General features: G+C 37.2%; 1 pseudogene; it reads right to left on the bottom strand.

Moving 5' to 3' along the window:
- Positions 1–500: 500 nt before the first annotated feature.
- On the bottom strand, positions 501–618 carry LOC126482453 (5S ribosomal RNA; annotated as a pseudogene).
- Positions 619–14,078: the final 13,460 nt, after the last annotated feature.

The following is a 14,078-nucleotide window of genomic DNA, read 5'->3' as shown; positions in this document are numbered from 1 at the left end:
TGACAGAAACAAAATTTTTTAGCCTAATGAGCTATTCAGAATATAGAATGTTGTCACAAAGTTATCCTGAGCTCATGACAACATTGTGTTTTGAAGACAGGTAAAGTAAAATTAATCTAATCTTTCATACATCTAAGCTGACCTAGTGTTTCATTATGGCACACGGTTATAACTTTCTTACAAATTTGCCCAGTTTTATCAGTTTTGTTTTATCCATAGGCAGAAAAATATTTCTCACAAAGATTTTCAATGTGGTAAGCTTTATTTAGCAAATCTTCACAAAAATCAAATAATTAATAGCACTCTGTCTTCAGGCCACAAGTGGCCCAGCGGGACCATCTGAACGCCGTGTCATCCTCAGATGAGGATGCGGATAGGAGGGGCGTGTGGTCAGCACACCGCACTCCTAGTCGTTATGATGGTTTTCTTTCGCCGGAGCCGCTACTATTCCGTCGAGTAGCCCCCAGTTAGCATCACGAGGCTGAGTGCACCCCGAAAAATGGCAACAGTGCATGGCGGTCCGGAGGGTCACCCATCCAAGTGCCAGCCACGCCCGACAGCGCTTAACTTCGGTGATCTGACGGGAACGGGTGTATCCACTGCGGCAAGGCCGTTGTCTAAATAATTAAAAGGTCCTAACTCATTGAAACGAAATAAAAATGATGAAAGTGACTGACCTGAATTTAGTAAGGTTATTAAAACGGTTATACATTTATTTACCTATACGTTCAGTGATAGCTAATGAGGAAAAAAGAAAACACGGTGACAACATTTCCATTTAACACAATACTCTCGAATGATGGTAATAACGTCCAAATTACGCTTACAAGTATGAGAGAAAAACTTACACTATGTTTAGAAATAAAGTCATAATGGAAAATAATACACTGTCTTTATTAAAAAATACATTGTCCTTATTCACAAATGTCTGTAAGTTCAGTTATGAGACTTTTTTTATATAACACAAGTTGTTACACTTGTTTCTGCATATGTGTGTGCCATCGCAAAGTTACCCCTTTAATCCATGGGAATAAGATTTTTTCTTTCGAGTTGCTGAAAAAATGTCACTAAAATTTAATACTATTACAGAATGGCCACCACATACAACGTACATACACTGAAATGCCTTTAGTTAGTCAGCTCTGCGAAGTTACAGGCAATGGGTGGGGGAAAGAAATCCACTAAACAGGATTTCCCACGTACAAACAAAATAGCTTTTTGACCAGCTCGGCTGTAATGTACATACTCGTAACTTTTACCACCAATATCAACACTACGCAGGAACACACTGCCACAGAGCAGTATTACCGCATTTAAAAATAAAAGGGGTGAGTGGGCTATTGTCACAAAGCAATACCTTAGTCACAAAATTATCCACTTTTACAGTATATCAATCTGCATTTTAAATGTCTGCTTATTGAAGTGGAGGTACCGATGAATTTTATTTGAGGATTGTAACCAACAAGCATCGTCCTAAGGTAGCTAAAACGAGTTAATGGCAACTAAGATGAATATCATTTATGAATTTATGATGGCCAAAATAAGTCTTATATGAGGTGTCCAGACTATATTGTCTTTTCTGCATGCATCTTCATTCACCTTCAAAAAATACTCTGTAGAAATATCTATTACCAGCCTACGATATCAATAATAAGAAATACATTTCTAATGTGGGGTTGAGTCAGCAACTTCTTTATGTCCCCAAAACGTGGAAATTTTTGTAAATAAATATGTAATCAAATAATCTGCAAACACACACACACACACACACACACACACACACACACACACACACACACACACAACACACACACACACGCACGCAAGAGCGCGCGTGCGCGACTGCATGCACATTTAAGAAGAAGAAACTGAATTGAAATAAAAAAGCATATAAATTACAATTTCTTATTTCAGCTGACAACTATTTTTATATACTTTACTGAAAATTACGTGTCTATCATTTGTCTTTTGGTTAGTGCTTTTGGCGCTCTCTGATAACTCAGTACAAACATTCTCAGCGTTAACAGGCTGATTTAGAAGCACTATAAAAACATTAAAGTTTTACTAGTTGAAATCCACAGGACACATTTTACTGCCTGAGCAGGGGAAAAGAACCTTTTAATATAGTGGAAGATCGGATCTCGCCTCTGAAGGATGTCCATGTGTCCAGTTCTGTGTAGCTACCAACAAACAATTTTATTTTAGCATTATTCATCTCATTTTACACGTTTTTCTATTCTGTACCATTCTTTCCATCTTTGTGTTGTTTCATAGTTCAGCTGCCAACGTGCAAAAATATTAGTAATTGTTTGTGAATAAATAATTTAATGTTCGACTAAGTCCACAAAACATTATCTTACAATATTCAGCAGACCTACTTCAATTTAATGTATTGATTAAAACAAGAAATTTCCTGGCTAGAGACCTTTGTGAGGAAAGGAGAAAAACAACAAAAAACAAAAATGTTTGCATCAATAGTGGTGTATATACAGTACGATGCAGCTCAAATAGTAGAAGGAGCATATTCAGTTACATTCTATCTGTGAGTAATTTCTCATGTTAAATAATTTCCCAGGTATGATTTTGTACAAGTTTCAAGTACTGTATAATCTAAGATTGTAAAAATGGCTGCACTTCAGCAACTGTGCATGCAAGAGCTTCAGTGGATTGGAAATAATACCCAACGAGATGCAAAATATATATTTGTGAAACCTTGATCATAGTTTCAACAGTTTCAAAAGTGTCTTCTTCAGAAGGTATTGTACATTGACTCACATATCTTCTGTATCCAAGTGGAACAGAGTCAACAACTCTCACATTGGATATAGATAATATTTGATTGTATATACAATATCTTCTGAAGAAAAGAGTTTTAAAACTGCCAGAACCATGATCAAGGCTTAATAAACCTTCATTTTGCAACTGGTTGGATGTTATTTCCAGTCCACTGAAGCACTGTATATTCCAAATGAAATTTATACTTTTTATTTATAGCACACGTAGATATGTGATAATTTTGCAAGCACAATCCATTGAGTGATATATTAGACTTGATTATCGGGAGCACAGTTTGAAAAAACCATTATTGTTTGGAAAACTCACAATAATATTCTGTAGGTTGGCAGTTGAGTTCTTTAGATCATCTTCACTATTATCAATACAATGAAGCCATTCATTATGGGCATCACAATTGTAACTAGATAACTTTCTACAACATTACAGTACAATTTAGTTGTATCAGTGCACCCTTTCTAATTTTTTCCATTTAGCTTTCTCCTAAAGCATCCATTTGTTTTCTAGAAAGTTTTCTTCACTGTTATCAATACAATAAAGCCATTCATTATGGGCATCACAATTGTAGCTAGATAACTTTCTACAACATTACAATACAATTTAGCTGTATCAGTGCACCCTTTCTAATTTTTCCCATTAACTTTCTCTAAGGCATCTGTTTGTTTTCTAGAAAGTTTATGTTTTGATGACTATGATTTTTCTTACACAGTTTGGGTGTAAAGTGAAAGTTGAGTTTTAGGATTTTGAAGTGGTAGGATTGAGGATGGTGATTATCTGGTGAGAAAAAAAATGGTTATTCATTGGGTGAATGGGCAACATTTGATGAACAGCAGTTGGGGGCCAGTCTGCAAAACAGTTAGTAACTTCAAAAAATATCGCTTACTAACTTGATGTCAACATTTAGCAGAACTTCTTATTTAACTTAACATCAACAAAGGTGGTAGCTCTTTTGTAAACCTAACAGTCATTTATCGTCATATTATTTTCTGACAGATGATTTGTGAACATTATGTGAATTCCATCATACTTCCAGGCTACCAGTATATATGTTCTTCATGCTGCATGTTAAGTATTCTACTTTTTTGTTCCCTTTGTTATAACCTATGTAATCTTTTAAATGTTTAAATTTTTGTGGTTTATTGTTATAATTTTTACATATTTTTTCTGATGTTTGTCGTTTCATACATTTTGTATTCAATGTTGTGGTGTACCACTGCAGTCTCCTTTTTGGTTTCATTTTCTCATCAAGTCTCATTTTATTTTTGTCTAATGACTCTATTTGAATGGAAATTTGTCATGGTGGGTGTCTGTTTCCCAAATATCAGTTTTAATTTCCATTTTTTTGCTTCATTTCCTAACTATAATTTCAGTACACACATTACTTATGGTTGTCTGCAGTGCTGTGCCTATTTTGTTTTGGTAGGTCTGTGTATTCAATTACACTACAGTTAGTCTAAAGTTTATAGATGTGGATGCAACTGATATGAATGACTGCAGGTAACTCTAAGGCTCATGAACACTTGTGTGAACTGTTGTGAATGTCAGTAAAATTTTCAAATTTGTGTTTTATTATTTTTATGAATTGAATAGCCAGAAGGCAACAGCTCACTGTGTTACATCTACAGTGAATTTGTTTTCTGCAAGTAATGTATTCATATCTGTAAGCAAAATTAATTTTTGTTTTATTTTGAATGACCTTTTAGATCTGTAGCTCGTATAGCATATTTTATTTCATTTCCACGTGTCATAAAATATGTACTCAATATGCCTTATGAGTGTCCCTGTAAACTGGAGAACCTAATGGAAACCCAATCTGCTGCAACCAGAATTCACATTTTCTAGTGCTTGATTATCATGATTATCAGGAACTTGGCTGTTACTGCGTATAAGCATTTCTCTGTAATGATCATGCTCTATGTTACAAATAGGTTGCAGTACATATTTTATGTGTCCAGAGAGAGAATAGATGATAATGATTTTTTTTATTCCTTATATGCAGTATTATCTATGCAGTACTTATTATTATTCTGTCTTTCCCTTATTTGTAAACTGCAGACATTAATTTTATAGCCAACAACCACAGAAAAACGATTCAACAATGCGCAAAACATCAAGTAACCAGGTGAACATTAGTTTTACTTCAGACTAGTGAAATTCATACTCACAATTAAACAACTAATTGAGAAATACAGGCTAGTATTAAATAGTAGCTACAGCCTATACTACGTCACCCAGATCCACATTTCCATCTTTCCCCTTCTGTCCTCTGTGTTTCACCTTAATATTTTATTTCCATTCTCACAGAACTCAATGAAGGGCATTTAAAACCCTAGATCCTTCAACTAAACAGTGAGGAGGAAGTGCTGTTGTTAACACACTGGGTTTGGAGGCAGTAGGGATTGGAAGTACAATTTCTATTTCGCCATCAGAATGTAGGTAATCCACAGTATTCGTTGTCACTTAAGGCATACACAGAAATGCTTCTTGTGAATATGCCAGTGGTTTCCTGTCTCTTTACTGTCCAAAATTCGCATATATAATAACCTGAAGATCGACGAGACCTCACAGCGAAATATTCATATTTTCCACTCTATTGTAAGATCGTTATGAAACGAGAAATCAATCTCCATCCAGATCTATACACCCATAAAAATGAAAATACAGTATTTTCAGTTGGACACATTTAAAAACTAAACTGACAAAGATTACAATCGAGATATAAATATTTCTGATGGAGAAGGTTAACTCCAGTGAGAAATCTGATAGTAATGTGGCTTGGTACACGTGAAAGGAAAAACTGAAAAAGAAAATAGTGTAACGGTGAAAAACTGAGAAATTCAGTGCAAGTATGAGCTTCAACGTATACAGACAGGTACAAAAAATTTAGAAGTCAGCAGAAATGTATCATTAACAAAACTGCAGTACTTATTCAGTATACTCATAAATCAATGTTAAAAAATTTAAATCTATACGTCATTCTGACACAAGTCCTAAAAATCTTCAGCATTACGGTATTCAAACTACAGCTGCATTTTTATCAAATGAGAACACATTCCATTAATCTAACTAAATTTTGTTTGTAGAAATGGGTTTCTGACTGTAACATTCTGTCCCGTGTATGAGAGTGGTGATCTTCGACCTTAATGATTTTCCATCACCTGGGTACTATCAAACTATGTCATATAGTTCTACTTTTCTCCTCTACTGCAGAAGATATTTGCACCAAAATAAGTCAGTATAAACTTGATATCTGTGACCATTACGAATTTTAGTCAAAGAGAAAAATGACTCAATTATGTATATGTCCAAGGAAAGGATGGAAATGCCTCACACCTTTGCTGCCTTTTGGTTATAATTAATACGTAACATACAAAATAGATGAAAATTATTTCTTAGTGTTTGAAAATGCTTCGTAACATATACACATTGTAGTCTAAACAAATTTATTTAGTTTTCCTTTCCTTTTTGCTGCTATAATTCTAACCGTTTGCCCTTTCGAAGTGAATTTTCTTATTTACCAATATACAGGGTGAATCACTAACTATTTCCACCTAGAATAACTCCGGAAGTATGATAGTACCTCAAAAGTTTTGTGGGTGAGGTACTTCGTCTTTTTTTAAATGGGATGCTATAGTTTGGTACTTATTTTCTGAAATGCAGCTATCGAGACGAATCCAATGATGTGTAATAGTAAGGTCTTTGAAGGTCAACGAAGGTCACAAAGGTGGCATGAACGTCCATTTACAGAAGGTGTTCGAAGTGATGACCACTGGTATCAATGCAGTGCTGCAATCTTCATATCATGGATTGAGTGTTATTCCTTATCACTTCGGCACTTGTCGAAGTACATGCTCTGACAATTCTCTCTTATATAGTCCAAATACAATAGTAAATATTCGTCGCATACGGCGTATCCATCTAACGTACCATTGATATGTAAACACCATTCGACGGTTTGGCAACAAAACACTAATAGGAACAGTAAGACTAGTATCGTCAAATCAAGCGATTGTGAATGATTTATTCCTTCGAAGAACAAGTCGATATGCTTCTCACTTACAGAGAATGCCAACGAAATTCAGTGAGAGCTACAGACTTACACACTGAAAGATATTCTCAACCTATTCAACATACATGTCGTACATTTAAGTATGTGTATGATAAATTGAGAACAACTGGATCTTTAATGCATCGCAAACATATCCGGTAAAGGAAAATTACCAACGATAAAACGGAAGTTGGTACTCTTGCCACTGTGGTTCGATATCATTGTGTTACTTCGCGTCAAATCGCAAGGGAATCTGGCTTGAGCCAGGGTAGCGTTGTTCGTGTTCTGCATCACCATAAATATCATCCTTACCATATCAGTCTCCACCAAGAATTAGCTGGTACCAATTGTGTGTGCTGCGTTGAATTCTGCCGATGGGCTCAACTTCAGACTTGGAGGGATGACACATTTATTAATTTGATTTTATTTACTGACGACTACATTCACGAACCATGGTAATGTTAATTTGCATAACATGCATTATTGGGCAACTGCTAATCCATGTTGGCTACGCCAAGTTGCACACCAAAAACTGGTCGTCGAATATATGGCGTGAATTCTGGAGGACAGAATTATAGGCCCCTATTTCATCGAAGTAAATCTTAACGGTAGGAAGTACACCACATTCCTGCAAGAAACATTAGGTCTGTTATTGGAAGAAATACCTTTAGGAACAAGGAACAGAATATGGTATCAACACGACGGGTGTCTTGCACATTTTCCGCTGGTGGCTAGAAATGAGTTGCAGAGACAATTCCCAAATCGCTGGATTGGACGGGGAGGAGATGTGTCGTGGCGGCTCTTTCGCCAGACTTGACGACTCTGGATTTTTTCTTGTGGGAATTCGTAAAAGATATTGTTTATGAAGACTTCCAACTACACCTGAAGATATGCAATAGAGAACTGTCAGACCGTGTGCTTCGGTAAGTGCTGATGTGATAAGGAAATCCAATCAGTGCACGATAAGAAGATTGCAGCATTGCACTGATACCAATGGTCATCACTTCGAACACCTTCTGTAAATGGACGTTCATACCACCTTTGTGACCTTCGTTGATCTTCAAAAACCTTACTGTTACATATCACTGGATTCGTCTCGATAGCCGCTATGAGAAAATAAGTACCTAACCATAGTATCCCGTTTAGAAAAACGAAGTTTACCTTCATATCTCTGAAGCGGCCCCTCCTAGCAACAAAAAACCAACGTCATATTATGCCCCCCGTTGTCCCATCAACATTTGTTCCACAAACTTTTCAGTTACTATCATACTTTCGGAGTCATTCTAGGTGGCATTAGTTAGTGACTCACCATGTATATAACAGCTTAGCTATGCTACATCAGGAAAACTTTGATAGCAGCTTTCCATTTATAAAATATAACTTGTATATGGCTAAGGAATTTGCTAATTACTCTTCTTAAATCATTTCTTAAGAAGCATTTCTTCCTTGGCCCACCATCTGGAAATGTCACAACAATTGTTGTTACTTGGACTACAGTTTAAAGCTGTGCTTGCAACAATTTCTTCGCTAATGGTTTTCAGTGAGGTCGTAGTTCTAGTCTGTCGACATACAATCTGCCATCGAGGCTAACAGATTCTCTGAATTTACTCTAGGAATCAAGGAAAAGTTCCTATTAGTGTCATAAAACGCGCTGTAATATCAGCAGAAACTCGATTACGGTACTACATTGTTCATCTGATTACAGTAGTGAGATTTTTCCGGCATAACAAGTGAAATCTCGTGCTCGGATAGTAAAAGGAAAATTTTTATGACAGATTTCTAATCAATACTCACGTCAGACTGTTGTGCACGATGCAGTTATGTGACCATTACAGGTGAAAGCAAACAACACAGGTGATCAGATTTACTAAGTTCTCCAATACATTTGAAAATACGTTTCAGCTCTGTTTACTCCATAAAATTTAAGATAAAATTAAACAGAAATGTGTTGAAGAGGTGGGTGACATTTTGATTCATTGTATCTTCAGTGTGGAATAGAAAACTGAATGTGTGTTTTATGACAGTTTGTTTGGTCTTAGAAATGTACGTTCCGCTTCATGAAGGAAGCAATATTTAAGAAGAATGGACTGAAATGGGTTTGTTCACTTAGAGAAAAAGTGTTCGACATCGTACAGTAAGACAGTAATGATAAAAAATGTGTACAAGTTGTATGGAAAGTGAGATAATATATTATATGTACAAGAGCAAAGATAGAGAAGTATGATTTGAGAAAATGAAGGCTGGGATTAAAAAGGGCGTAGGACAAAAAAAGAGAAGAAGGTTTATGGGAAAGCATTACAGATGGAGCATAAGTTCCGTTTTAGGATTTGAACTGCCGTCAACACATACCAATTTTTATCATTGGGCCACATCGCTCGGTACATAAGGCAAGGATGCACTGTTTTCCCCGTGTTATTCGGCCCTAAATGTCGAAGAAATCGAAAAGGAAATAGGAGAGATGTGTAGAACAATAAATCTGGGTGAAAAGGCCATTTACACATTTTCACCCCGATGGTCATCGGCAGAATGTGTGGTCAACAATGAAAACTCAAGCCCACTGTCTTAACTTCGACAACACAAGCGTTAATGTTACGTCCCTGGACTGTGAATATTAATATTTCATGTGACGAAGAACATGTAACGTTGCGTGGTAAATAATTGCGCTAGAATAAAATTATATTTGAAACTAATTTACTGAATATCAAATGGCGTTAAACAGCTGTTGCTTGAATCAGTCCACAGTCTATAACTTCAGAACGGTTCACGCTAAGACAGTTCCATCTAATCTACCAAAGAAACACTTGCATATTGACCATATTCAAAACTATTATTACATGTCCACCTTTATCTAATTTAGTGGCACACTCTTACGATCAAATTATCTAGATTTGAAACTAGTGGCTGCATCGCCATTCATATCACAGTACGTCCGTCACAGTGCGAATACGCACGCTCGATACTACACCCCTTCCAGGATTTGGCGCCGACTGCGCATCAAATCTGGCCAGCGGATTAACGATGAGGGCTTATATGCCTGCCAGCATTAATATGGTGTTAAGGCTGTTTCCCACATCCAACTGCGTGAACACCGGGCTGGTACACGCATCCTGCCTCGGTTATACGATTTACGAATAGTTAGAAAACGGTAGCACTCTTTCACACCAATAACACAGGTCCCAGGCAGTTGAGGCACACAAATTTCATTCTCGTGAGGTTGGCGGGTAGAGGGGGTAGAGGGGGGGCGGTAAGGAGAGGGGTGAAGGGAGGTGACAGAAAGGGCATCCTGCCACCCTCTACCAGTTACATTTCAGAACCCAATAATTAACAAGCTGATCCCATGAAGATACTGGATAAAGTCAAAGAAAACGAAGAAAAACACCGTTGCATGTCAGTCTTACACCGCGACCCAGCTACAGATGCCCTGAAGCTGCCTCGTTATATCGCAGTCTCGTCGGCCGCTTGAAGTGCTGTCCCATCATTTCCCGTAATAATAGTCGCCGTCTTACTGCAGCTCAGCACATAAACAATCATTTAATGGACTTAAATTAGAAACATGATAATAGAGTAGATGACGCACACTGACGCACCAGTGAAAACGGTATCTTGCCTCTAATTTTATAGTTAAAAGCAGTATCTAAAATCACAGATTATAAATTTACGACAAACATACCACAGAACAGATGTGTAATTCCAATTTGTAGATTACCTGTGGCACAATAATCCATACAGCTCTTACCTGCTGATTTTACTAGTGCAGTGAGTTTCTGCGTATCAGGCACTCCCTTTCTAAATTACACTCATTGTTTAGACAATAAGATTAAAATAGCACGAAATACTCATAAACGATCCTACGGCTACTAAGTACCGTTGGTTGTTTCTAGGGGCTGATTAAATTCAGTACAAATTGTTTGTAGCTATTAAATGTGATCCTCGGTCTCTGGAGGCGATGTGTAAATGTCGATGTGAGCTGAAAGGAACTGTTTAGAGGCTTTTATTTCGCACTTTTATGTTGTTGTAAAATTAGTGTAAATTCTTATTAATTTATTTGAAAATTCACCACGCTTTAGGTGTGTGTAGTGTCCAACGTAAATGCATTACTGACAGGGCGTTTTTATTACGAGAATTGTCTTTGAATGACCTTCAAAATACTATACTTACTTTCTGTATTTCTTCTCCAAAAGATAAAATCTTCTATGTGTATACAGTTTGAATAAACTCCATTTTCGCGGCCGCTACCAAAATCTTTATTGTTGCCGGGCTGGCTGACCTTCGAGATCCCACCACACTTGCGTCGGCTCACTCTGCATGGCGACTTTGTAACATAATTCAAGAGAAACACAAATCAAGACGATTTGTGTACAGGAAATCTATCACATCACTTGTATTTCTCATACGTTTATCAGTGAAACTGTAACTAACTCTAAGTGTCTGTATCTACGTCATTTATAATTCAAGTGCCGAACGCCCCCATTTTCCCCACTTATTTTATCCTATTTCATATCATCGTCCTTTCCTTAATCGTTTTGGTGATTCTGAGTCATACGTTTTCGAAAGTCAAGAAATATTGTACAATGAAATTTTCACTCTACTGCGGAGTGTGCGCTGATATGAAACTTCCTGGCAGATTAAAACTGTGTGCCGGACCGGGCCTGGGACTCGGGACCTTTGCCTTTCGGGGGCAAGTGCTCTACCAACTGAGCTACCCAGGCATGACCACCGCCCCATCCTCACAGCAGGTACTGGCAGAAGTAAAGCTGCGAGGATGGGGCGTGAGTCGTGCTTGGATAGCTCAGTTGGTAGAGCCCTTGCCCGCGAAAGGCAAAGGTCCCGAGTTCGAGTCACGGTCCGGCACACAGTTTTAATCTGCCAGGAAGTTCCAGAAATATTGTATTTACATTTTACTTTAATTCATGGCTTACAGGATATCAGAAAAAACGCGAGTTGAGTTCCGCATGATCAATATTTTCAGCATTAATACTTTTAACGTGAAGGTATCTGTCCATTCTAGATATCTCATTACGTTTGAGCTCAGAATATGTTCCAAGATGCTACAACAGATCGCTGTCAGTGGAATTCGGTGGTGGCTTTTTCGATTACTTCTGCTCCCAATCTAACAGGCGGATGTGATCTGTGCTTTCTTGCAACTATTGGAGGACAGTTTATTGTTCATTGTTCTACAGTAAATTATGGTAAAAGTGAGTCTGACTCAGCTGCATACTTTAAACAGAATCAGACTGGAATGCACCGGCCCCTGGGACTTATGTCAGCAATTTCAGCGGTTTCTCTACTTACGCTAGTACCTATGAGGTATTATCTTTTGATAACATTCTTCTGCAGTAGTCGTTGAATGCTTCGTGCGCTGACCTCACTTCCTTTTGGCAGGCAAACGCGTTTGTAGCTATACTGCTGTGCATTCTTTTTACACGTATTGTTCAGTATCACTACTTCTTTAGAAGTTTGCTTGCAGAGACTGTGTACAAGAGGTAGTTCGGAGAGGAAGCATCCAGTATTCTTTCGCAGGATATCTTGTCGCGTACACTGCTTTCAAAACTGTAATTTTCCCAATCGATTGTTGAATTGTTATCGCCTACTCTTATAATGACAATACGATGGTACGAAGATAACTAGACAAATTGTTGCTAAACGATCTGAAAACACAAATCAAGACGATTTTTGTACAAGAAATGTATCATATCACCTGTATTTCTCATATGTTCATAAGCGAAATTGTAGTTAAATATAAGTACTGTGTATCTGTGTTCTGCACAATGTAAGTGCCGACTGCATTGCAGTTTCCCCGCTTATTTTGTGCTATCTCATGAGAAGATACTCATGTAAGTTCTTTCCACTCAGGTCAGCACCGTTTGTAATTTTTAGCAAATAAATATGCTACACTGATAGAATTTCCGTTAAGCGATAACTGTTATCATTTCAAGCCGGCCGGCGTGGCCGAGCGGTTCTAGGCGCTTCAGTCCGGAACCGCGCGATTGCTACGGTCGCAGGTTCGAATCCTGCCTCGGGCATGGATGTGTGTGATGTGCTTAGGTTAGTTAGGTTTAAGTAGTTCTAAGTTCTAGGGGACTGATGACCTTAGATGTTAAGTCCCATAGTGCCCAGAGCCATTTGAACCATTTATTATTTCAAAGCAATAACTAATCCCATTGTAGACGAAGTGTCTTTATTTCCAGCTATCGACCCGAGGTTCTTCTTTAAACCGTAAAGCGTATTCTCCGACGGTAAGAAGTAATGAAGATTAGTCGAGCTCCGTCACAGAATGTGTTTTTGCAATTAAAATTGGTCCTCCTTCTTATTGGTAATGTTGTCTGTGTAATCGATCAATAACAAAAACTTATAATACTTTATTTAAATAAACCACATCAGAATTAACAGCTACAGAGAATACATTTATGCATTATCAACACTGGCACTGATACATGAAGAAAGCTATAAGTAAATGTTTTCTACGTTGCTTGAAAGCTAATTTCTTTTGAAAAGCATCCAGTATTTCAATACAAGCTAATCATTCAACAAAACGTTGGATTTTAAGTTGGAATGTTTATTTTTTCAAACTCTTCCAAAAGTTCATTTTGTAGCCCTTGTCAACTATATTAAGAAATTCCATGATAAACAAAGGTGGAGGAGGAAGAGAGTGTTTTCTTCTTTGAGATGTTCACCAAAAGTTGATTTACATGAATTTTCAACACCTTCATTTTTCAAGCGCTCACAAAAATGGGTCTTAAATTCTCCCCCTATCTTTCCTATAAAAAACTCAGACATATATTAAATTGAATTTTATATATATACCAATCTGAGAAATTTGACAGCTGAAGGCTTCTGATTATCCATGAAGAGAAGCTTGGTAAAATTATAGATCGAAGAGGACACATTGACGTCATACTGTTTAAACAAATGAGCTACACGATACGAAATGTGGCCCTGAAATGAGATTTAGTGTATTTCTTTACAGTAAGGATTTTTATTGAGTGTAGAGGACTTTATGTTCTTATTAGGTTTATTTTTATGAAGTTTTTGTACAATGCTTACTTGATATCTATTTTTAGCTGTTGTGTACTTGAAGTTATTACGTCTGCAGCAACAGCAGAAGGTGTTATGGAGAAATACAGTCCATCACAGCGTGAAAGAACACCAATTTAGTTTTAAAAGGGTGACAAGAAGAAGCATCTACGATGTGGTGGCTTTCTTGTAAATGTCAAAGTATATTAAATGCAGTTTCAAG

The sequence above is a fragment of the Schistocerca serialis genome, chromosome 5 (assembly GCF_023864345.2).
Source record: "Schistocerca serialis cubense isolate TAMUIC-IGC-003099 chromosome 5, iqSchSeri2.2, whole genome shotgun sequence".
Lineage (NCBI taxonomy): Eukaryota > Metazoa > Arthropoda > Insecta > Orthoptera > Acrididae > Schistocerca > Schistocerca serialis.
The sequence above is the reverse complement of the archived record's forward strand: the minus strand, read 5'-3'. Positions and strand labels throughout refer to the sequence as shown.